The sequence below is a fragment of the Natator depressus genome, chromosome 2, assembly GCF_965152275.1.
Source record: "Natator depressus isolate rNatDep1 chromosome 2, rNatDep2.hap1, whole genome shotgun sequence".
Lineage (NCBI taxonomy): Eukaryota > Metazoa > Chordata > Testudines > Cheloniidae > Natator > Natator depressus.
In genome coordinates, this window is record NC_134235.1 from 7,038,668 (window position 1) to 7,065,499 (window position 26,832).

General features: G+C 41.9%; 1 protein-coding gene across 6 annotated transcripts in view; it reads left to right on the forward strand.

Moving 5' to 3' along the window:
* Positions 1 to 26,832, forward strand: part of TSNARE1 (t-SNARE domain containing 1) — a 695,137-nt gene that overhangs the window by 13,726 nt on the left and 654,579 nt on the right. The window contains exon 1 of one of the 6 annotated variants that reach the window (XM_074943766.1): positions 18,654 to 18,750. The exons of the other annotated variants lie outside the window; for them this stretch is intronic. The gene's annotated coding sequence lies outside the window, so the exon portion shown is untranslated. Of the gene's footprint in view, positions 1 to 18,653; positions 18,751 to 26,832 lie in introns of those variants that run through there. 6 annotated transcript variants of the gene reach the window in all.

A 26,832-nucleotide genomic window follows, 5' to 3' on the forward strand; every position in this document is an offset into this window, starting at 1 on the left:
GGTAAATCGCATGCTTACTCAGCAAGATCAAGATCTGACATTATTGTGGAGCTTGTGCTAGCTTGACTCGGAACAATACATCTAATTGTTGGAGTGTATACTGCAGCTATGGAGGCAGGGCGAGTAATGCATTTGTCCATTCATTAGTGCGTTTTAAATGCTTGTCTGACTCCACATACACCACCCTCCATTCCTTTCCTGCCTCGACCTGTACACAAATACATAGAGAGCAAACCTCAGAGAGCAGCCCAAGCATTGCAAAAAGACTATTGGGCATATGTTCTGACTTCACTGAAAGCTGTTCTTTTCCTCAGCTTTTCCTTCCTTTTGTAACTAGCAGCACCGCCTTAAAGAGACAGCTCCTTTCTCTGCACTGCATCTCAGCACGCGAGAGGTTAAAATTGGAAGCTACAGTTATTTTTGGCCCTCTCTGTCCCGTATTTACAGGGCCTTTCAGACCCAGGCCCCATTTCCTCTGCTTTACAGTGTCAGATCTCGTCATCCCACATTGTGGCCACTGTGCTTCTGGTCAATGAAAGTCTGCATGGGAATGTCCTTGAAGCCTGTTCCGAAAGGGGCTTATTGTTGAGTGAGGATCATCTTATTGCTTATTGCTCCAAACCCGCAGCCAAGATCTGGTGTGATCACTTATCTCAAATAGCTCCTTGGGAGTACAGGAGGTTGATGGAGGATGCTGCATCAGGCAGCATTCAAGGGCTTCCTTGCCTAGGCTCTCCGCATTCACATTTGGGGTCATTCCTCAGCTTCCACTTGGTCATATTGTCACCAGTCTTTGCCACCCTAGCTCGATTTAGAGTATTCTGGTGTTTTCATCTGAGGTCAGCGTGTGGAGGGAGTTGTTCTGTAGCAACCAGGTTGTCTGAGGCCGCAATAGAAGGCATAGACTTTTTGAGTGAGGAGACTCTCCCTAGCGGCTCAGCATGCTACCACTCTATCACTTGCCTGCTTGGGCAGGTTGGACTTGGTTGGATATTGTATCTGGTCTCCTGCATGGCAGTGTGCACAGTGCTACGTGAACTAGGCAGGAGTGACCACTGACTCCCTGGTTGGGTAACTGGGCTGTGACCCTTGGCTCCCCACACAGTGTTTGATAAATAACTCTGCATTCTGGGTGTCGTTCCCTGGGCCCATTTACATCTTGCCAAAAATAATTACTCTCTTGGAGAACAGAGTTTACTGATGAGAGAAGGCAGAGAAAAGTGCAAGTCATCTGCAGTTCAGACTCTTCGGACTCCCTCGTTAGGGCAGCAAGGGGTGAGTCTACACTGCAGTGTAAGCCCAGGATTTGTAGAACTCAAGTTAGCAGACCCTGGGTTTGTTAACTTAGGGCTTCAGCATTTACACTCATTTGTAACCTCAGGTTAGGAATTGTTGAATCTGCACTGCATTGTGTGGGCCCAAGTCCAACCACCATTATCTCAGACTTTCCTAGCACCCTAGGAAAAGGAGAAGGTGTGTTTTAAGTTCGGGAGTGTCTGAAGGTTTGCCTCTGCACCCGCAGGGCCTAGGCAGCTGGACAATGAGTTTGAGCTCTCACGATTTGGGGTACTAGGCAGCAGTTCTGTGCCCTGAGAGTAGGCCTAGACACATACTTGAGACTGGGAGAGTGGTTGGACTCCGTTCAGGCTGTGTTAACTTAAACCACTCTGGAATTCCCCTCATAGCAGTCTGGTGCGTGGCTCAGAAGGGAGTGCCCTGACAGATCTGAGACACCATAGTCTGGCCATCCAAGCACCACTGAGCCATCTGGTACTGACGGTCCCATCCCTAGTCCGGCTGTCAGAGCACCTTGGATCCTTCTGGTTCTGATGATTCCATCCATAGTCCAACCATCCGAGCACCACGGAACGGTCTGGTTCCATCCATAGTCCGGCCACCCACCTGCCATTCTCAGCTTCTGAAGAATCTTGTAATACCTTCCTCTCCCCAGTGAAAGGTTCCTCACCAAAACATTCTCCTTGAGTCTATAATAGCAGGCAAGAGAAGAAAATAATGTTATCCCTTACGTTGTGTATAACACTGCTCATTTTCAAAGCACTTTACAGTCGATACTGCCTCCATGAGAAATAGCAGGCATTACTCCCATTTTTACAGATGGGGGGGAAACTGAGGCTGGTTTATATATGGTCAGTGAAGAACTGGGATTACATCACCATTTCCTGGTCCCCAGTCCAGTGCACAGATCAGCCTACACCTATGGTGTAGCATTTAAACACTAGGTTTTCTCTTCAATGAAACTTTAGTATGCAAATTATTTTCAGAAGAAACCTTAAGGTGGTTTTGGCACTGCATGCACACATCAGAGCAGTGTGTTTGAATAAATATTTAAGCAAAGGATTTCATCCAGAGGGCGAATGGGGCATGTTTATTCTAAAACTTTCCTTTCTACATTGAATTGCTGTTGTCCTAACAGACTGAAATGTATGCACCTTTGGAAAATACTCAATTAGCACTAGCAAAACGGAGATTAAATTACATTTTGTAACTCTGGGTTTTGAGGGCTGCAGAAGCACTAAACTCTAGTTGCCTTTCATTTGTAAATGATTACTGAGCCTTGGCCAGGGAAGAGTTTTCTAGTGGCTACCGGAAGTAGGATGAGGAGTCCAGAGATCTGGGTTGTATTTTCTGCTCTGCCACTGTCTTGTTATGTGAGCCTTTGCAAGTCACTTCAACTCTGCTTCAAATTCTCAAGTTGCTAGTGGATTCACTAAACGTGTGTGAAGTAGGGAAGCTTAAGTGTTTGTGCAGTGTGTTGAAACCTTTGAATGGAAAGTGCTACACAAATACAAATTGTGTTGTTTGATTTTATTCATTGCCAATTTCATGATGGTACCACTGGAGAGGGAGGCAAATAAGTTAAAAAGTTTGGGGGGGAGGGGGAGAAAGGTAGCACTTTTGTAGTCCTGAATCATGATTGTGGTAACTGTTTCTTCTGGGCATCAACATTTAGAAAGTAAAGAAGTTCTAGGCTAGTGAAATGCCTGAAGTTTATTTCTAGTGTCAGCAGGTTCCACTTATTTGAAAAGGCCACTCAAAACCTAGCTGTATTCCTCCTCCTCCAGCCAGTGAGCTATGTGAGTGTAAAATAAAGGTAGTCAAATATCATGTTTCATGGTTTAAATTGATGACTGCTGGAGTCAGGAAGGAATCTTTCTTCCTCCTGCTAATGCGCACCATTGGACATTTGGCCAGATATTGTCTTCTAAAGCATTTGGGTTCGGGCCACTGCTAATCTTGATGAACCAACAATTGGATATGTTATGGCAAGTGCTACATTCACCTATTTGCCAGACCTGCTGTATTAGCATTCCTTTCTATTTTGCTTGACCTCTTGTTTAGTACCCAAGGCCCTACTTAACTTGCAATATTGCAGAAATTGCAGGTTCTGCAATATTAATTTTCCACCGCAGTTTTGACAGCAGGGGCTCTGGCATGCACGGGGCTGGCAGCGGGAGCCCTGGCTGCCCCAAGGCTGAGAGCGAGAACCCCCGTGGTCAGCCCCGGGGCACTGCTCTCAGCCCCAGGTGGCCGACAGTGGAAAATCACGGAAAAGTAATAATGAATTTTATTACTGCAAATAGTAAGGTCCATTATCACTTTTCTGCAATTTTCCATGGCTCGTCCGCACCTCAGCCGTGAGTTTTTGACAATCTTCCCGTGATTCAAGTAGGGCCTTATCAGTGTCCCCACTTGCTCTTATTTTTGGCCTTTTTTAAAACCTTTTTCTTTGCTTTAGCCGCTCTGCAGATTTATGAATGGTCAAATTAAAAATTAAATCCATACATAGTATTGATGGTGTTGAGGAAACCCCAAATTTCCACACTAAAGTGTAAATGTTTCACGGGACAGAATAAAAAATGTAACCGCGTGTATTGAACTGTGTGTGTCTGGTGGTGACGGATTCTACTTCAGCAGACATTGGCTGGAAGGAATTGATTGAGGTTTGTTTGTGGAGCAACACAGTTACCCTTTCCAGGGGATAAGCATGCTGCCTCTGCACTGCTTATAACTCAAGCAGACTGTCCAGAATGGTCTTGATCTTGAAGCAGGGGAATGCACTACACTTGTTTGTTTAACTAAGATTCACCATGAGCCAGATTTGTCTGCTATTGGTTATCAGCCATAGGAATATGCCAGGTGGAGGGATGGGAGGGCCTACAGCTGTGATGTTACATTTTTATATTCCTCATCCCCTCATCAATGTGCTTTAATTAACTTTGAGTCTTTGCATATTTAGCCTCCATTGTCAGGGGGAAATCTTTTCAGCTCTGTCAAGTTACATGTCAATGGCTTTTTAACTATATACTCTCAAGTGCTACTTCATTTCTTTCTCCAATTGTCCATTTGCAGCATCTTCCTAAGGTTTTAAAAATTGTAATTGAAGGGCTGATGTTGCAGTGTGTACTCAGACTCCTGAACTCCTGCTCAGTTCAGTTCTAATGTTGTTCCTTTGTGCTTTGCCTGCAGGGTTGGACCCGTGTAGCATCTTTCATCAAAGAATCTCATAGCCGTTAATTAACCCTCATAACCCCTGTTTTAAAAGTGAGAAAACTGAGAGATTGAGAGGTTAACTGACTTGCTTAAGGTCACCCAACCAGTCAATGGTTGAAGTGGGAATAGGACCGGGAGCCTTGAATTTCACTTTGCTTGCTTTGACTTTCCAGTAGAGGATAACACATTGTAGATCTTTAAAGAAAATCTTTTTTATTTTAACAGAATTGTCCTTACCTGTGTAATTAATAAGACTTATATTATGATGCTTGAATATTTTGAAAATCTAACTTTTCACCAGAAGTGCTGTTCACTGTTTGCTTATCTTATCTTGGGTAATGATGACTCAGCTTCATATCTTTCTAGTCAGTTTCAGTTTCTGGACTTCATGAGAGACAGTTCAAAGGTTGGTGGAGATTTTGTTTGTTAAAGGCTTGACTTTAAACAGAGAAACTCTTTTAATACAATCTCTAGGGGGGAAAACCCCTCACTGGAACAGTTCTGTCTGTCATGAGTTTTTTTAAAACTTTGTTTTTACCAAACTAAACTGTGATTCTGCTTTGATCTGACAGTGTCCTTTTATTTTACATATTTAGCATCCTGTATTATTTAGGTTTTGAATGTATGTAGAATCCTGTTATTCCCAACCAGAACTGAACACTTTCAAAGCAGGCCTTGATTGCATGCCTTAAGCAACTTAGCAGTCGTTGCAGCTCACCTTGTAAAAGTGATAACTTCTTAAAAACCAAAACAGCCTTCTGAAACATTAACAGAATATCTGTGAGAACTTTAGTTGTAGCTCATGTCTGTACAGTGCCTTGGTGGAGTACAGCACTATATAAAGACTGTTAAATATTTAAACCACTCGTATTTTGGGAAAAGCAGCTTATCTGAAATTCACTCATTGTTCATTTCCCTACCAAGACTAGAAATTAAGATCCTTTCCCCTCCTGTATTTGAAGACCTCATTAATGTCAAAAACTGGGCTTTTTCATTCTGCCCCCAGGGTGTTGTGGTATCTTCAACTCTTTTGTGTAGGAAACTGGAATCTGGCTCTCTGCTCTTCATGCATAAGAAGCATTCAGATAAAAATATCTATTTGGACTCAGTAAGTCTGCACATATACTATGCTAAAGACTTGTGATCTAAAACAGGCTTTTGATAGATCTTAACAGGTATGATATCACTTGTCAATCAAATTAAACGCCTACCTGACATCCTCCTACTATTTCTCTGAGTCAGTTTTCTTTGGTTTGGTCATAAAAACACCTTATGATAACCATAGCAACAAGAAAGACCCGCCTCTCACATTCAGAATCATTACCATGATATTTCTCTAGCGACATAATGTGAATGTTGCATGTATATCTGTGGTGGATTAAAAACCATGCTGGTGCTGTGTGCATAGGTGTTGACTTTCTAATGTGCCGGAGGGGTGCTTCCTCCGGCTCTGCCCCAGGCCCTGTCCCCATTCCACCTCTTCCCCAAGGCCCCACCCCCACCTTGCCTCTCCCCCCCCCCCACCTCTTCCCACCCCATTCCGCCCCCTCCCCTGAGTGCGCCCTGCCCTCGCTCCTCTTCAATCAATTTATCAATTTATCAAACAATTTATCACCCTGGTCTCTACAACAACCATTTACGTACTCCTGTTATCAATTCCGCCTCTGTCTTCTCTACTCCAGACTAAACAAACCCAATTTTTTAATCTTTCCTTGTGGATCGTGTTTTTTTAGACCTTCAGTCATTTTTGTTGCTCTTCTCTGGACTTTTTCCAGTTTTGTCTTCATGTTTCCCAAACGGTGGTGCCCGGAACTGGACACAATACTCTATCTGAGGCCTTACCAGTGCTGAAAAGAGTGGAAGAATTACTTCTTGTGTCTTGCTTACAACGCTCCTGTTAATAGATCCCAGAATATTTGCTTTTTTGAACAATGTTACATTGTTGATTCATATTTAGTTTGTGATCCATTATAATATGTAACAAAGAGAGAGTCTGTCCCAGAGAGCTTAGAAAGGACCTGATTGATGAGACTCGTGTGGTGGGGATGGATGGGAGGACGGGCAGAGCTGCTGCTAGGCATAAGTAGACTTAGGCTATGTTGCTCCAGGGTGTGAATATTCCACCCCCCGGGCGATGTAAGTTACACCAACATAAGTGTTGGTGTGCACAGCGTGATCTCGGTGGGAGAGACATAGCTCAAGCCACTTGTGGAAGTGGGTTTTTTTATGCTGATGGGAGAGCTCTCTCCCATCAGTATAGACTGTTTTCACCAGACACGTTGCAGTGGCAGCAATGTACAGATAGACATACCCTAAGCAATTGCTTAGGGCCCCGAGCGGCTCAAAGGGGCCCCCTATTCATTATTAGTATGTGTTGTGTGGAGGGGGGCAAAAATATTCCTGTTTAGGGCCTCCAGTGGGCTAGCACTGACACTGGAGGATGTGGTAAGAGAATGAACAGAGTTGAGCAGAAAAGCAAAAGAGATTTGTCGAGTGTGGTGTATTGAAATAATTTAACGTGGTCTCTTGTACTTGTAGAGGTACATGTTCAAAGCATTGCACAATTATTAAGTGCCTTGAGAGGTGGGCATAATGTTTACCCACCTATGAAATAGGGGCACTGAGACACAGAGAAACATTTGAAATGTAGGTGCCTAGATTTAGGGCCCTGATCTCATATTTGGGAGGCGCTCTTACACTCATTGACTTCACTGGGAGTGGCAGATACTCTGCTCCCCAGAAATCTAAGTCATTTTTATTTAGGCACTGAAATAGGAATTAGATGCCTTATGGTAGGCATCTGAATTTGAAAATGTCCTAAAGCCACATTGGAATTTATTGGCAGAAATCAGAGTAGAAGTAAGTGTTCCTGGCTTTTGGCTCCAAACTCCATCCTCTAGACAAAGTAGCCTTGTCTTTAAGACTTCACTATGAAGAGTGTTGCTACATCTGAGCTCACTGTAGGCAAATTTTCCCTTTTTTTTTTTTTTTTTTGAGTTGAGTTAAATCATCAAAATGTGTAATGTTTGTATAAATGTAACATGTAATTGATCGGATGAAGATAGATAACTGCAGTTGTCAGGCATGGCCTCGATAACTCACTCAGAGCTTCACCATCTTTGTGAGTTATTGGAACTTTGAAAAGAGAGCTTCTGAAACAGTAGCATACAGCAAGCAATTAGGAAAGGACTGTGCTTTCCCAGAGAGATGGTGGTGGCATTAGAGGGATGTCTTCTCATATGCAGTGTTACCAAGAACACTGCACGTTTTCTGATACAGCATGCAGGTCAGAAAGAGACACAGGCCCTCCAAGAGGTGGCGTCAAAGGTAGCGGGGGCCTGGCATGTTTGATTTTCAGTTACAGAGCCGTAACTGGTATGGGACTGGGTTACCTGACCTCCTCTTCTACCTGCAGTGGTGCTCCAGCTGGATTCCCCCTTCGTTATAATTTGGAGAGTGCTGTTGGCAGAATGTTCTCCGCCTTGGTTCCCAGTCTGGAGAATTCAAATCCTTACGCCACTAGCCTGTGGTGGATTAGTTGTCTTTTTGGGTGTGCTGGGTAGGGCTTGATGGGTTTTTTTTATTGTGTATGTTATTGGTCTGTATCACTCGTGTATTTGCTGGTAGGTGTTTATGGAAATCTTAAAGCTGGATGAGTGAGTAGCTTTCTGTTCTGCTGTGTAATATGTATATGGTGTGTGTGTGTATAAAGTTATGCAATGGGTGTCAGAGTTTTATAAATGTGGTGTAGAGAAGGATTGCAAGACATGGCATAAGCAACATCAAATTATTTCCACAACGGCTGGACACAAAATGTCATCAATGGTATTATGTATTGGAGCCTTGTCTTTAGAAACCATAAAACCTGACCCCTGTACAGTACAGTAACAGGGAAGAAATGTTGAGCAGTTTGACAAGATGTTGCTGACTAAAATAGCATAGACCTAATTTAGGGAGAGACCAAGAAAAACCCATGAAGAAAAGTATAGCATCTCCGAGGGCAGGTTTTTGAAGAGGTAGAAATGTACTGCCCATCTCTTACTGGTCAGGGAAGAGATGGTGATAGGGTTGTAAAGCCCTTCATTGGGGAGAAGGATTTGAATGAATAGATGGAGCGCCTCAAGGAGGGCTTTCACTCTGAGTGCATTTTCGAATTGGAGAACTTCCTTGCATGGTGCTTTCAGTATACAGGTGGCGAATGTTGCTCTCCCACATGAGGAGATGTGATAGTCTTGAGAAGAGTATGGAATGCAGTCTAATGGCTTTTGCTGGACGGCATACTCCAGGATTCTGATGCTAGCTCCGCCACAGACTTGTGGATGTTGGGCAAGTCACTGAACGTATCTCTGCCTCTTTAGTTGAGAGATGATGATATTTACCTGTATAAGGGGGATAATCAGTTGTGTCTAATTTTAGAAATTCTAAAGTGGTCTGTGCCTGAGTTTGCTGTGTGTGTGTCATCTGAAGTGCGGGGACTTTGGCGGTTTAGCTGGAGGGAGTGAGACATTTGAGAAAAATGGCAACGTTTCCAAAAGGGAGCATTTTAAAAATGTTTCCTCTGCAAATGTTAGTAAAGACTTGTCCTTAAAAGTAATGGATAGAAAACTCAATTGCCTTCTGAAGAATTAGTCTCCAAATTTAGCGCAATAAATTCAATCATTAAAGTATGAAACAGTCCTGCTTTAAGTGCGAACCTCAGTACAACCCTAACTATGGAGTGTCTACAGACATCGCTCTAATATATATGTAGAGAGAGAGAAAATGATTCCTTCTGGGAAGTAGTAATTTTTGAGTTCAAAGCTAATTGAATAATCTTTATGGCGTCTTTATAATCTCAGGCTAATTTCAATTTATGAGATGGTTACTTGGTTTTGCTTTTGTGTGACCCACAATCTCCTCTTTCTTTTGTTTCTAGTTACTATTTCTGTGCTTGCTCGCTGTTGCTACGCTGCCTGTGTGGTTGGTGGATGATGCTCCCTGCTTTGTTGCTTTTCATGAATGATGTCATGAAGTGGGTTTTAGCCCATGAAAGCTTATGCCCAAATAAATCTGGTAGTCTCTAAGGTGCCACAAGGAGTCTTTGTTGTTTTTGCTGATACAGACTAACGTGGCTACCCCTCTGAATTCTGTTGAACAGTGGAATCAGTACAGGAGAGAAGCAAAATAACTTTCTTCCCGGTGATTTTGAGTTCTGCCAGTACTGCTCTTCAGGGACCCTTTCTGTCCTCATCAATCATGACGGTTAATCCCAAAGGGACATAGCCTCCTTGCAGATCAAGGGCCACCTGTATCGATCTCTAGGTAGGCCCTTGAGATAGTCTGGTTGGATATTCAGTCTGTGACCCTCTCTATGCCTATCTACCATTGAATATATGCACAGCATAGGATTTGTTCTTCTGTTCAGGACAAGACGGAATGTCAAATATGGCTCAGATTCCATGGTAATAAACACGCAGACACTACCTCCCTACCTCTGTTGTCCCAGATAATAAGGGTTCCAGTTCTGTGTCTGCTGCGGTTTGGCCGTATTTATGTGGGGATGATGTGGATAGTTCAGCAAACATGTTAGCAGGAGAAGCTTTCAGTTTAAAATTAAAAAGGGGTGGGGAAGAAATTGGGGAACTTATCTTACGATCCATAATTCTGTCATGTGAACAGAAGAGCAGATCCATGCTGGGAGAGAATAAAACTGTAGGTAAGAGAACTAATTTTGCTGTTCCTCTTGTGTGACCCCTAATGTTCTTGGTCCCTAGTTTGTGCATCTCTGGGCTGGTCTGAGCTTCTTGAGGGCAAAGTGCTGGCCCCTTCAGCCACCCAGAGAGGTGACTCTCTGTTATGTAGAAGAGTGTCCGGGATGGGTTAAAAAATGAAAGTGGAATGCTTACAAATGCTCGTCTTCCTCATTCCTATTAGGTGGATGAAGCAATTTCAGGAGCAGATTTTTCATATCCGCTCATTTCTTCCTAGTTGGTGGTCCTCCGATTTCCTTGTCCGGTCTCTTCAGTTCAGTAAGGAAGCATGCTCGCAATTCAGTAGCATTATTTCAGGCTTCTAAGCTAAAAGACATGTTGATGAGGCAGAGAATCTCCAGTGTCCATCATGGCTCTTCAGTCACTGGTGACTATTTCTTTGATCCTTCAGCTGCACGAGGCTTCACTTGTCAAGGTGCAATGGATTGGCCTTTTAAAATGTCACGTGTACTGGTGATTCTAGCACCAGGTGTTGTTTAAAGGAAACTCTCAATTCTTACCAGGAATGCTGTTATGGTCCCTAGCACTGTGGCTGGAATAGCTCTGCTTTGCTTACTGCCTTTTCATACCTGAGCTGCAGGAAACTTTTTTTCATTCTGTGGTTTTTGATCTACCCTTCTTAGGATATACTGGAACTCGAAGAAATAGAGGGATTGAAAGAGATTCTTGGAACCCATCAAAAAGCACTTACATTTTATTCTCCTTAAACACACCACTACTTCAGCGTCTGATGTCAGTATGTCTGTAAAGGATTTCCTCTTACCCTACCTCTGTCATCCCATGATCTGGGGAGAGTTAGTAAGCAATAGGCATGTATTTTATAGAGTATCCCATGACATGGGGAGTTGGCATGTAGCACCAAGTATACCTTCAATATTTAGTAAATAATATGCAATACAGCCCTTTTTACATATTACACATACTGACTGACCACCAGCACTTGTTAATAAGATTAACAGGAAACAAAAAAATCAGTGTTTTAAGCTCCTCTCACTGGCCCCAATCTGATCCCTATTTTGTAGCCCAGCCTGGCTAGGAATATAATAGTGATCTCACCACTGTTCCCAGTACAACACTTAATGAGTTCCTAGCGCTGAGGCGGTCTTACAGGTACAGGACCATTTAAATCTCACTCCCTGCCAGATGATCCTTATGCTGCTTTTCCATTAATATTCTGATGCAGTGGTTCAGCGTTAGCTTGCCTGCTTAGTCGCCTTCTATCCATTTCTTCTCTGCAGTTTATCATCAGTATGGTTTCCTCTTGGTCCAGGAGCACCGGTGCTCTTTGCTATCCTTCCAGTGCTTCCCCTGTGGAACACACTGCTCACAGGATTTCAGGTTCCCAAAGTGGATCGGGACTCTTGCACTGGTTTATTTTCCCAAGCTCCAGGTTCTGTTTCCTTTTTTATTTCTCTTCCAAGCAGATTTTTTTCCATCAAACGCTGCAGGGAGATAGAGGTAATTTACCTAGAGGGGAAAAAAATAAGCTTTGTTTTCTTCATCGAGCTCAGTACTTGATTCCATTCCTGTTTACTGTGGTTTGGATTATCTGAGCTCTGCAGCCTCTGTCCACCTGGTTCTAGGTTTCTCTGACAACAGCCTAAAATATTCTGAGTGTGCTACTTCTTAAGAGTTAGTAATTTGCATTTTCTCCAACCAAACTTCATATGTATGATTGACTCAAAGCTCTAGGCACCAACTCCCCCTACTGGTCAATTGACAGATTGCAATGTATTTCCGTATTTAAAGAGGATTGATTAGGGTCCCTCACAGAGAAATCCAGGTTGTTTACGTCTGACTAAGTTTTGTTCTTGCGGCCCTAGTCTAGCTCTAGTTAGTGGTTTCAATTAGACTATAGGTATGTCTTCACTACCCGCCGGATCGGCGGGCAGCGATCGATCCAGCAGGGATCGATTTATCGCGTCTAGTTTAGATGTGATAGATGGACCTTCGAGTGCTCTCCTGTTGACTCCGGTACTCCAGCGCCATGAGAGGCACAGGCAGAGTCGACAGGGGAGCGGCAGCAGTCAACTCACCGTGGTGGAGACACCACGGTAAGTTGATCTAAGGACATCAACTTCAGCTACGTTATTCATGTAGCTGAAGTTGCGCAACTTAGAACGACCCCCCCCCCCCCAAGTGTAGACCAGGGCTAAGACTCTCAGACCTTAACTATCCACATAGGATACAAATGTCAATGGCGCACAACCCTATTGTGCCACCACTTCTTAAAATTTCACTGGCTAACTATTGCCCTGGCTTAACTGGATCAGAAATTGGGTTCTCTCTCGGTCTTGCAAACCTTCTGTCTATAGGGTAGGGTGATTATCCAGCCCTTCTTAACCATGTAAATCAGTAGGCTCTTGCCCAGCTTTTTCCCCCTCTTGGCCTCCTTTAAATAACTATAATTAAGCTCCACTAATGTCCTGTGCATAGTAATTGAGAATTTCACTTTTCCCTTTTTCTGTCAAATTAGACAGTCTTGCAAAGGGCCTCATGGCTCATACTTACTATGCAGGTGCAGAGCCATTTACTGAGACATAAAATCATCACTCATAAAGTTTGCAGATGACACACGGATTGGGAGAGTAGTAAATGATGAAGGGGACAGGTAACTGATACAGAACAATCTGGTTCACTTGGTAAACTGGGCTCAAGCAACCAATATGCATTTTAATACGGCCAAATACAAAGTTATACATCTAGGAACAAAGAATGTACACCATACTTACAGTATAGGGAACTCTATCCTGTAAAGCATTGTCTCTGAAAAAGATGTTGGAGTCATGGTGGATAATCAGTTGAATATGAGCTCCTAGAGCAAAGCTGTGGTCAAAAGGACTAATGCAATCCGTGGATGTATAAACAGGGGATTCTCATGTAGGAATGAGGAGGTTACATTACCTTTGTATTTGGCACTGGGCTGACCACTGCTGGATTGCTGTATCCAGTTCTGATGTCCACAATTCAAGAAGGATTAGAGTAGGTGTGACTGTTTGTGCCTGGAGGGGCCACACTGAGATTGATCAGTCAAGGCAAACTGCAAAGAATGGGGCAGACAATCCCCCAAACTGGTGGTTATTCTAATAATTAGATTCACCAAGCCAGCAACAAAACAGCTTCTACATTACCTTACTGGTTACCCAGAGCTCAAAAACACAGCTCCCTGAAAGCAATCCACTCCTGGGCTCCCACCCAGACAGATTTTGTTCATCATATATAAAGTTCTACCAATCCAAAGGGATTGGACACATTACCTGCCAGGTCAATGAATATTTCAGATCTTACCCAAATACATGCTTACAGCCAATTCTTATTAACTAAACTAAGATTTATTAAAAAAGAAGAGAGAGAGTACTGGTTAAAAGAACATTATACATACAGATATGAGTAAAGTTCTTAGGTCAGTTTCATAGTAGAGATGGTGAGCTGCTGAGTTTAAAAAGTTCCCTCAGAATCAATTTCATAGGTTGTAGTCCAAGTAGGCAGTCCATATATAGAGTTTGTTCAAATTCTTCCATGAGAATTAGCAGGGTCATCCAGACTGGAGCTGGAGACCTTAGTCTTCCGACTGTAGCTTCCCGTGATCAAGCTTAAGCAGACCTGAGATGACAGGATCAGGTCCTAGAGTTCTTCTATAGATCTCTGACAGGCTACTATAGCCTCTTGACAGCATGGCAACACAACAGACTTTCCTTGAATGCAGAGTAAGTAATGCACATTGTTGCTTTGAAGTAAAAATCCCTATTTCCTATGTATACACAAGTAAACTAGTAGTATTAATTAACATGGCAATTATCCATTCAGACAATCAAAGGATTTAGTTCTGGCACAGACAATTTAAGATTAAGACCATGTAAGTAATATTATTTCCTGCAATATCTTAAATCTTTGATCTTAAGGTTAACTGAACCATCTGTAAGCATAATAATGTAATTAAGACATGAAAGGGAATTAGCATCCACAAGCTAATCTGGTTACATGGTTAACATCTAACAAGATATAGGGAAACACATACAATTAGTATTCACCTCTAATTCTCTAACAACACAGGTTTGCATTTCAAAGCTCTAGCCTATTTAACATGGCTTTGTTAGCTATTTATAAGGAATGGCACTAATTACCATTTATATACGTTTCTAATATGTCTTTAAAGGTTGAATTTGAGTCACTTAGCCTGCTAGTTGCTTTAACCCTTTCTGGTTCAGTGTCACTCTGGGTTTAGAGAGTTTCATTGGTCTTCATGGCTGAGGATGTGAGGGAGATTCCCAAACCTGAGCCATTCTTTTTAGGTGACAAATCTGAGGAACTGTCCCAGATGGAGGTGGTGTTAGAGGAGGTTTTGGAACAAATTAAACAGTAATAAGTCACCGGGACCAGATGGTATTCACCCAAGAGTTGAAATTGCAGAGTTACTAATTGTGGTATGCTACCTATCATTTAAATCAGCTTCTGTACCAGATGATTGAAGGATAGCTAATGTGACACCAATGTTTAAAAAAGGATCCAGAGATAATCCTGGCAGTTACAGGCTGGTAAGACTAACTTCAGTACCAGGCAAACTGGTTGAAACTATAGTAAAAAAAAACCCAGAATTATCACACAGATGAAAACGATTTGTTATGGAAGAGTCAACATGGTTTTTGTAAAGGGAAATCATGCCTCACCAATCTACTAGAATTCTTTGAGAGGATCAACAAGCATGTGTACAAGGTGGATCCAGTCAATATAGTGTACTTAGATTTTCAGAAAGCCCTCACCAAAGGCTCTTAAGCAAAGTAAGCTGTCATGGGATAAGAGGGATGGTCTTCTCATGGGTCGGTAACTGGTTAAAAGATAGGAACAAAGGGTAGGAATAAATGGTCAGTTTTCGGAATGGAGAGAGATAAATAGCGCGGTCTCCCAAGTGTCTGTACTGGAATCAGTGCTGTTCAACATATTCATAAATGGTCTGGAAAAAGGGGTAAACAGTGAGGTTTGAAAATATGCAGATGATACAAAACTACTCAAGATAGTTAAGTCCAAAGCAGACTGGGAAGAGTTACAAAGGGATCTCACAAAACTGGGTGACTGGGCAACAAAATGACAGATGAAATTCAATGTTGATAAATGCAAAGTAATGCACGTTGGAATACATAATTCCAACTATACATATCAAATGATGGGGACTAAATTGGCTATTACCAGTCAAGAAAGAGATCTTGGAGTCACTGAGGATAGGTCTCTGAAAGCATCCACTCAGTGTGCAGTGGCAGTCAAAAACGTGAACAGAATGTTAGGAACCACGAGGAAAGGGATAGATAATACGATAGAAAATATCATGTTGCCTCTCTATAAATCCATGGTACGCCCACATCTTGAATACCGTGCGCAGATGTGGTCACCTCATCTCAAAAAAGATATATTAGAATTGGAAAAGGTTTAGAAAATGGCAACAAAAATGGGGTATGGAACAGCTTCCGTATGAGGAGAGAGTAATAAGATTGGGACTTTTTAGCTTGGAAAAGAGATGACTAAGGGGGGATATGACAGAGGTCTATAAAATCATGACCGTTGTGGCAAAAATGAATAAGGAAGTGTTATTTACTCCTTCTGTAACACAAGAAGTAGGAGTCACCAAATGAAATTAATAGGCAGTAGGTTTAAAACAAACAAAAGGAAGTATTTCTTCACACAACATACAGTTAACCTGTGGAACTCTTTGCCAGAGGATGTTGTGAAGGCCAAGACTATAATGGGGTTCAAAAAAGAACAGATACATTCATGATGTATAGGTCCATCGATGGCTGTTAGCCAGGATGGGCATGGATAGTGTCCGTAGCCTGTGATTGCCAGAAGCTGGGAATGGGCGACAGGGGATAGGTCACTTGATTACCTATTCTCTTCATTCCCTCTGAAGCACCTGGCATTGCCCACTCATGGAAGACAGAATACTGGGCTATATGGACCTTTGATCTGACCCAGTATGGCATTTCTTATGCTTTTAATAGTCATGAGAATGATGAAAGCATTGGTAAACATGCCCTATAATGAGATGCTCAGGTAACTCAAGCTATTTAGCATAACAAAGAGCAGGTTAAGAGATGATTTGATCACAGTCCATAAGTACCTGTGTGGGAAAGAAATATTTGGTATTAAGCTTGTTACTCTAGCAGACAAAGGAAAACATGATCCAGTGGCTGGAAATTGAAGCTAGACGCATTGAAATTGGAAATAAGGTGCAAATTTTTAGCAGTGAGGGTAATTAACCATTGAAACAATTTACCAAGGATTGTGGTGGATTGTCTACCCTGGGCAATTTTAAAATTAAGATAGGATGTTTTTCTAAAAGATGTGCCCTAGTTCAAACAGGAATTAATTCAGGGAAGCCCTGTGGCCTCTGTTACACAGGAGGACAGATTAGATCACAGTCATTCCCTTCCTGCTTTATAATCTGTGAATTGCTGAGTTTACAAGAGCTGAGAAGATGAATTGTTAATGGGTGCAATTCTATTTTTGCCTTATTTCTTGAAATGTTTTCATTTGATGCTTCCTGAGAGAGAAGAAAGGAAGCTGAGAGGAAAGCAGAGCTTTCATCTGACTGGACCACAAGCATGAATATTGACAAGAAGATAGGCAAGGAAAGTTCCTCCTCCTGGATAGCTTGGCCTGAAATGCTGTCACCTAATTTATAGGCAGCAAAACATCCCCTGTGGTGGTCCCATCTCTGGGGGTAGGGCAGGGGCAGTTGCAACCATCTAAAGAGCATGAGATCAAGCAGAACTACTCTTGTTACCGATTGGACGATCATCTAGCTTCAGTATTCCTCTGTTCTTACTTTGCCTCTGCAAAGGTTGGTCATGGATGGTGGATCTCAGGGGATTTGGGAATGAGATATGGAAACTTTGAACCTCTAGTTGATCCATTTCACGTTTGCCTCAGGTGGATAGTAACCGGATGTTGTCATCTAATTTCTGTATGAAATGAGTTGATAGGTCTCAGTCCTGTTCCTGTGGACAGATGCTCACCTCAGAAAATTACCATCACAGATTGGTTCCCAGGAGGCCAAAAAGGAAGCTGAACTGATCTCACACCTCTGGTGTATCTCTGTCCAGATCAGAGTGAGGCATGTGGCTTGGGCGTTGAGAGGGAAGCTTGCATTGGGGCTGCCCAGAATGCTGACTAGGGGGATAAAGAGAGAACACCAGAATCCATGTCTGTCACTCTATTGTATCTTGCATGAGTGAGAAATATATTAAAATATAGGTGGGATTGCTTGGAAAGTCATCAAAAGAATGAATAAGTAGATAAATGAAGGAAGCAGTTTGTTGTTTATGTAGAACTGTGTGTATTTGTGTGTGTACTGGGTGAACTTATACTTTTTAATCTGGCATGACGCTGGGAGAAGTTTTCCTACTTTCTTTACCACATTAACAAAATTTGTATAAGAGTGTTTAAAAGATTGCCAAGATTTAAGACTAAAGAAATCCCTTTTGCACCTTCTAAATGGATGATTGAGCTTTCAGCGGTTACTTTCTCACTATGGAAATTTTTAAACCATTATACTTGTTTTCTTTAGCAATTGTATTAAAAACAAAGTGAGTTGTTTCATCTTTCCGAAAGTGCTTTTTTCTGCCTGCTGTGTGCAAAAGCATTTAATTGATCTTTCAGACAGTCTAGAAAAGAGGAGGGTGGGAGGAAAAGATATTTCACGCAGCACACAATTTTTGAGTTTTGTCTCAAAATAAGAAATGACTTTATCACCGTTTATGTATTTAGCCACACATTTTATGCATGTAGTGTAATTATGTTTTGTCAGCATACACAAGTATTTGAAAAACCCACACCTTGATCAATATTATCCAGCATATCGCAGGGTACTGTCATATCTGTCACAGTATAAAGCTCAGGGTGGCTCGAGAGGTGGTTTTGTCATAAACTCAGTGTTGGTTATTACAGCCCTGATTGGTGCTATCACCATTATTTCTGTGGTAGTTTTTGGTGTGGTATAGTTCTGGTTTTAACTGAGGGAGAGGTTAGTAGTGTTTACAGAAGGACATTACAATAAAGATAATTAAAAATAGGATAAAAAATCCCCTCATTTGCCAGACTTAAGCAGAGTAGTACCCCACCTAGACCTGTATTCTTCAGAGTCCAATGCCAGGAGGCATCAGAGGTAGATGTAAAACACCCTCCACTCCCCCAGAAATGTGCAATACGATATTCCAGAGGGGAGATTTCTTTAGGAAAGAAGTCTGGGCAAAGTAGGAAATGATTGTTGAGGTCTTCCTTGGCTGATGAGTTTGCCACCATGCTTATATGAGGCTTTGGCACTTCTTTTTAAGCTGAAATCTTCTGAACCACTGTCAGATGATGTCAAATAAAAGGCCTGAACCCCTTCAAGGAGTATCACGTTTAGTATTTTGGATGTATCGAGACATACCTGTCTGAAACTTGACATGCCCTGGAAGATTCTTCTTGAGAAGATTTCTGTCCACAAAACCTATAGGTAACTTTCTTATGTAGCGTTATGATTGGTAACTGTGAGAAAGATAGGGTGTTGAAGCCTGATCTTTAGATTATGTAATTATTTATATTATTATATTGATTACTTAAGAATGTGCAGTTATTACTTTACATGTTCTTGTTGCAAGATCAGGCTCAGTATTATTTAAATGATTATATACTTGGCAACCCTGATGTGTACAGTTGCAACACTTGCACTATAGGAACTTTCCTATATTTACAAATAGTTTATTAATACATTTAGCACAGTCACAATCACCCCAACTCAGTAAAATTGATGGAGATATGACAGAATGTACATCTGCACATCCATATACTCACACCATCCCTGGTAGAGCAATCTGAAATGTTAGCCGTCATCGTCCTCGTCACCATCATCACTCATGGCCATCATTCTGGCCCCTCCTAAGGATTACATCTTCTTATTCCTATCACCCCTAGGCTGGGATGCAACTTTCATAATATGAGACGCTGACAACACTATGTTTGATGCATATTCAGTAGGGGTATTTCCCTTTTTCCTTATTTGCATATCCTTACCTTATTAACTTTGGAATGTGCTTCCCCTATAGGTTAGTACAGCAGAGATCTTAACTTATTATCATATACGTCAATTCTTTACCATGGCACTCTTGTTGTTAGGTGTCCGTGGATGTAGCTCATGTACCTGTTATGTATATCAGTTCGTTGCCAGGACACTCTTGTGGTTGGACTCATGTTCCTGTGGTCAGAAATTCCCCTTAAACACTCTATTTTCAACTCCCCATTACTTGGGGTTTCCATTGGAAAGTTTCTGTGCAATGTTTATCTGTTCAGAGTTCGTAAGCCTCAAGCCTTATGCTAACTTGCTGAAGCTAATGTCTTACAGTATACAGGCTTATAGGTTTCTTGCATCAGTGCTGAAAAATAAAGCAGAATATAATAAAGGCAAGCTAGCCACTGGGCTACAGTATAAAACCTTGGTTAAGCAACTGCTCAAGTGATTACCGGTATCACTCTTTTTAGGGTTCTTTTAATTTTGATTGCCACTTGGGTATCTCACGTGTGCTAATTGGTTAGCAACTCTGGTGTTGCTAATACAACAGAGGAAGAACAATCCAAAGCTAGATCACAACAGTTTAGTCAATTACTTATGTACCTGCCAGTTCACCAAAGTCATCTTCCCAATGGATTTCGAGCAGTCAGCTCTTTCTGATCTACTTTCCCACAAATTATATTAACCACAGGATCTGACTAACACTCCTATCTAACATAAACTCCTACATTTATGACAAACTGTATAGACTGAGTGCAGTGCAAGAAGCTTTCACACTTGGTCTCATTTTATGTCTCTATACACCTGGAACTTGAAAGACTATGAAATCATTACCAATAGCAGACACATGTACAGTGTTCTACAAACGTAGCTAACAACAATTTGTTTAGTTTTAAAGCCACTTTATAACAACCTCTATTGGAAGCTGTTACAAAACAAGGAAACCGACTAACTCTGTGACAATCTGTGCATGAACATGCACGCTTCCTTACTAATTAGACACTCACTTTCAGGAAGTGGTCAACTGATTGATTAGAGTTGTGATAAATGAAGTGCGGGGAAGCTCTGTTTTATGGACACCCAGCCAGCCAGTTAGCTATAAAATTCCTCTTATTAGTTCTCTACTTGTTTTACCTGTAAAGGGTTAAAAAAGTCCAGGTACAAGGAAGGGAGTGGGCACCTGTCCAAAAGAGCCAATGGAAAGGCTAGAACTTTTTAAAATTGGGGGAAAAATCTTTCCCTTTTTGTGCTGCTGCTGTTCTCCGGGGAATAGGGGAACATGGTAGCAGTTATGCTGTGAGAAGCTGAAGGCCAGGTCTAAAAATCATCAGACTCATACCTAGAATTGCTTATTTGGAAACCCAGATATGTAAGTAGATCAGAAATGTCTAGAAAGACGTGATTAGGTTTATTTCTCTTATTTTGTAAGGCTTGTGGACTCCTCTGTGCTAACCCCAGATGCTTTTGTTTTCCATGTAACCTTTAAGCTGAACCTCAAGAGAGCGATCTTGATGCTTAATTTTTGTAATTGTGTTTTTTTTTTTAAATCTAGCAATAGTCTGAGCTTTCAGATGTATTTTCTTTCTTTTTGTTTTTTTAATAAAATTTACCTTTTTTTAAGAACAGGATTGGATTTTGGTGTCCCTAAGAGGTTTGTGCGTATGTTGTTTAATTAGCTGATGGCAACAGCTGATTTCCTTTATTTTCTTTCTCAGCTCTTCCCTGGAGGTAGGGTGAAAGGGCCGAGGGTACCCCACAGGGAAGAATTCCTGGGTCCCAAGGGGTGTTTTAGCACTTGGGTGGTGGCAGCATCTCCCCATCCAAGGTCAGAGAAAAACTCGTGACCTTGGGAGTTTAATACCAGCCTGGAGTGGCCAGTATTAATGTTTAGAATCCTTGCGGGCCCCCAGCTTCTGCGCTCGAAGTGCCAGAGTGGGGAAAGGACTATCATGATTATCTAGTCTGACCTCCTCTGCATTGTAAACCACAGAACCTCACCCCCCCACTCCCGTAATAGACCCATAACCTCTGGCTGAGTTACTGACATCCTGAAATCATGGTTTGAAACTCCAAGTTACAGAGAATCCACCATTTACACTAGTTTAAAACTGCAGGTGACCCATGCCCCACTCTGCAACAGAAGGCAAAAACCTCCTAGGGTCTCTGCCAATCTGACCGGCGGAAAAATTCCTTCCCAACCCCAAATATGGTGATCAGTTGGACCCGGAGCATGTGGGCAAGATCCACCAGCCAGACACCTTAGAAAGAATTCTCTGTATCAACTCAGAGCTCTCCCCATCTAGTGTCCCACCACTGGCCATTGGAGATATTTGCTGCTAGCAATTGCAGATCAGCTACGTGCCATTGTAGGCAGTCTCATCGTATCATCCCCTCCAGAAACTTATCAAGCTCAGTCTTGAAGCCAGTGAGGTTTTTCCCCCACTGCTGCCCTTGGAAGTTGAGTTGTCTGCTCTCACCATCCAATCAGGGAATGAGATGTCACCATTTGAGTTCTTGCAACTGGGGCTGATATTGTCCCATCTTTGTGCAATGCATCTCGTCATACCAGCTTGCATAAGACAAATTAGGCCACACCTGTTGGTACAACCATCTTGGGACATGGAAAACCAGCCACTGTGCAAGTTCTGGTCAGCAACTTAACTCGGCAAGCTGCTTTCTGTGGGCCTCCACTGGGGTGCATCCCTTGGCCAATTCTGCAGTTATGCTTGCTCAAGTTGCAGTTTCTCCTTCCAAACTCTAACTGCTGAAATGTCTAGTTTAAAATTCATATAATTTATACAAAGTCCCTCCCTATTCTTTGATGCTCTTTAAACTTGTTTTAACAATCCTTCATACAACGCAAAATCACTTCAAGAACTGTTGTTCTCCAGCAGGCTGAAACATTCCAGGAATCTTCCATTCCTGATCTCCTTGTTTTAACAACAATGGTGGGACCTTGGCATGTATGGCTGAGCTGAATCTGGGTATTATTGATCAAACAGTTACATTTTTGATTATTCCACTCTGTGATCAGGTGTCCTTGTAAACACAGTATTTGGTTTAAGTTCCTTTTATTTACTGCTTCTTTTGGCATAGGTGTATTTCACTAAATGATGACATTAGCCTGCTTGAAAGCAAATATTAGCCTTACTCCTTCACTTGACTAAACTAAAAGAAATCAATATGAACACAATCCCTCCCACCCCACCCCCCAACAGGTTTGCCCAAGAGGTAAATCCAATCATTAAAGTTTACAGTATTTTGCCCAAAGTTATATCACTTATAATCAACTTCCCTTTTATACATATAACTTCATTTAATCATTATATTTCATCAAGTTCCCCATTTTCCTGCTGTGTCTGACACATCATATAATACCTTTAGTGTTTGATAAAATTTAATTTTTGACTCATTCACAGCCAGGGGAAAAAAGGGGCATCTCTTTAGCTGCACAAGAAGTACACTCTTTCAGAAGGCTGCAGCAACTCTGAATTTCTTGACTATTGAAGAAATCTAGCTGTTAGATCTTAATTTTTTTTCACTCAGTCCTCTGTCCTGTCTTTTTTAAACAGCCTCGTCACCTTGGAAATTCTTAAATGGTAATCCTTCTAAAATTTTGGGGCCTTAGTTTCTACGTTGGCTCCTCCCTCTCTATTCTAAGGAATAACACAATAATTAAAACCATGGAACTATCAAGAGGCCAGTTAGACATCACCGCTTGACATGCTTATTAATGCTTCTCATCCTCATTTTCCATTCTGTTTAGGTTGGAGTCAGGGACCTTGCATTTTACTCAGCCGTAAACCAACGTGGCAAACTTTTGGTTCTATAGACTGAATAAATAATATTTACAGATATCCTTGTATTATTGTTTTTAAAACAACAACACTTGCAAGGGAAAAAAAAAGTCCATTGAGATGGAAACATCTAGTTTCTAAGGGTATGTCCTGGGATAGAAAGAGATCTGGTTTATTGCAAGAGAGGGATGTAGTCTTAGAGGACTAGGTAGTAGAAACTCCCATGTCCTAAACCTGATTCTGAAATAGTGTGTCTTTGTGGCCTTGTGTTAAATCACTGAACACTTTCTTGCAGTTAAAATGGAGATGACAATAGTCAGCTGCCTCACAGGGATTAAAGAAGATTAATTAAATGTTTGTAAAGTGCTTTGAAGATTGAAAGCATTCTAAGAAAATTACAACAGAATTCTATCCTAATATTAGAAACTGCCTTCCATTCCATGCACAGCAACAGCTTCAGTCATATGGAACTTTAACACCTTTATCTCTGAATGTGTGCGACTCTCCACTTCACCAGATCCAAAAGCTACCATTTATTGATTCAGTGAACTGACTGCCAGATGCCACTGGAACTTCTTCTGGTGCACCAGAAGATTTTGGTTAATGCAATACAACTGTATTTTGCATAGTCCCTTACATGCACACTCACACTCGCGTGCGCGCACACTCACACACTAGTTTGATGGAAGAAGAGGCAATGAGAAGGTTCAGGCAGGTAGGGCCAACAGCCATCTGATATGGTAAGAGATGTCTGTTTATTTGGTGCCATAATGCCCTGTGCCCAGTCAGGAGCTACTTGGAAGCACTGGATCAGATAACAGTTTCCATTCAGTTGTTAAACGAAAGCTCACACCCTGCGATACGAACTCTGATATTACTTTAGAAAAGCATGCTCTTGTGTTTTTCATATTGTTGTCCTTTATTTCTTTGAATTGCATGCGAGTCCTCCTAATGGCAGAACAGGGTGATGTTTGAAAGGGGAATAATGTTCCAGGAAGGTTCTTGTACCAGCTAGGGAGGGAAAGTCCATGAACTAAATTGCAGTAACTTAATGGAGGTTTTTGAAAACAAATTTGTTAGCCTCTAAGGTGCCACAAGTACGCCTTTTCTTTTTATGGATACAGACTAACATGGCTGCTACTCTGAAATCTTTTAAACCCTATTATAGTCCTAGCCTTCACAACCTCCTCCGGCAAGGAGTTCCACAGGTTGACTGTGCGCTGAGTGAAGAAGAACTGCCTTTTATTTGTTTTAAACGTGCTGCCCATTAATTTCATTTGGTGGCCCCTAGTTCTTATATTATAGGAACAAGTAAATAACTTTTCCTTATTCACTTTCTCCCCACCACTCATGATTTCATATACCTGTATCATGTCCCCCACCTTAGTCTCCTCTTTTCCAAGCTGAAAAGTCCCAGCCTCTTTAATCTCTCCTCATATGAGACCCATTCCAAACCCCTAATCATTTTAGTTGCCCTTTTCTGAACCTTTTCTAATCCACGTATATCTTTTAGGAGATGAGGGGACCACATCTGTATGCAGTATTCAAGATGTGGGCGTACCATGGATTTATATAAGGGCAATAAGATATTCTCCGTCTTATTCTCTGTCCCTTTTTTAATGATTCCTAACATCCTGTTTGCTTTTTTGCTGCTGCTGCACACTGCGTGGATGTCTTCAGAGAACTGTCCATGATGACGCCAAGATCTTTCTCCTGATTAGTTGTAGCTAAATTAGCCCTGTGACGGGGTCAGGCCAGATGGCTACAAGAGAGTGATAGAAGGCTGATATATTAGCCCCAGATTAAGTAGGTCCCTTTTCCCTGGGTAAGGTATCAGGGAAGGTTCCAGAACAATCAGGAACTTTCTGGAAATAAGGCAGACAGGCTGATTAGAACACTTGCAGCCAATCAAGAAGCTGCTAAAATCAGTTAAGACAGGCAGGCTAATCAGGGCACCTGGGTTTAAAAAGGAGCTCACTTCAGTTTGTGGCGTGCGTGCAAGGAGCTGGGAGCAAGAGGCGCAAGAAGCTGAGAGTGAGAAGGCGTACTACTGGACGACTGAGAATTACTAGCATTATCAGACATCAGGAGGAAGGTCCTATGGTGAGAATAAAGAAGGTGTTGGGAGGAGGCCATGGGGAAGTAGCCCAGGGAGTTGTAGCTGTTGCACAGCTGTTACAGGAGCTGCTGTAGACAGCTGCAGTCCACAGGGCCCTGGGCTGGAACCTGGAGTAGAGGCCGGGCCCGGGTTCCCCTCCATCCCCACAACTCCCTACTTGATACTGGAGGAGTTGAACTGGACTGTGGGTTCCACCAGAGGGGAAGGTCTCTGGCCTGTTCCCTGATCCACTAGGTGGATCAGCAGAGACTGCGGGGATTGTTGTTCTTCCTTTTCCCCATGCTGGCCAGTGATGAGGCTATCTGAGTGAATGGCAGATTTGAGCCACGAAAGTGCAGGACCCACTAAGGCAGAGGAGGAACTTTGTCACAGCCCCCATCATATTGTATGTATAGTTGGGGTTATTTTTTCCAACATGCATTACTTTACATTCATCCACATTACATTTCATTTGCCATTTTGTTGCCCAATCTCTTAGTTTTGTGAGATCTTTTTGAAGTTCTGCACAATCTGCTTTTGTCTTAACTATCTTGAGCAGTTTAGTATCATCTACAAACTTTGCAACCTCACTGTTTACCCCTTTCTCCAGATCATTTATGAATAAGTTGAATCGGATTGGTCCTAGGACTGACCTGTGGGGAACACCACTAGTTACCCCTCTCCGTTCTGCAAATTTACCATTTATTCCTATCCTTTGTTCCCTGTCTTTTAACCAGTTCTCAGTCCATGAAAGGATCTTCTCTCTTATCCCATGACAACTTAATTCACGTAAGAGCCTTTGGTGAGGGACCTTGTCAAAGTTTTTCTGGAAATCTAAGTACACTATGTCCACTGGATCCCCCTTGTCCATATGTTTGTTGACCCCTTCAAAGAACTCTAATAGATTAGTAAGACGTGATCTCCCTTTATAGAAACCATGTTGACTTTTGCCCAGCAATTTATGTTCTTCTATGTGTCTGACAATTTTATTCTTTACTATTGTTTCAACGGATTTGCCCGGTACTGACGTTAGACTTACTGGTCTGTAATTGCCAGGATCACCTCTAGGGCCCTTCTTAAATATTGACGTTACATTAGCTATCTTCCAGTCATTGGGTATAGAAGCTGATTTAAAGGACAGGATACAAGCCATAGTTCCCCAATTTCACATTTGAGTTCTTTCGGAACTCTTGGGTGAATGCCATCTGGTCCCAGTGACTTGTTACTGTTAAGTTTCTCAATTAATTCCAAAACCTCCTCTAGTGACACTTCAATCTGTGACAATTCCTCAGATTTGTCCCCTACGAAAGACGGCTCAGCTTTGGGAATCTCCCTAACATCCTCAGCCGTGAAGACTGAAACAAATAATTCATTTAGTTTCTCTGCGATGACTTTATCGTCTTTAAGTGCTCCTTTTGTATCTCGATTGTCCAGGGGCCCCACTTATTGTTTAGCAGGCTTCCTTCTTCTGATGTACTTAAACGTTTTGTAATTACCTTTTGAGTTTTTGGCTAGCTGTTCTTCAGTCTCCTTTTTGGCTTTTCTTACTACATTTTTACATTTAATTTGGCAGTGTTTATGCTCCTTTCTATTTACCTCACTGGGATTTGACTTCCACTTTTTGAAAGATGCCTT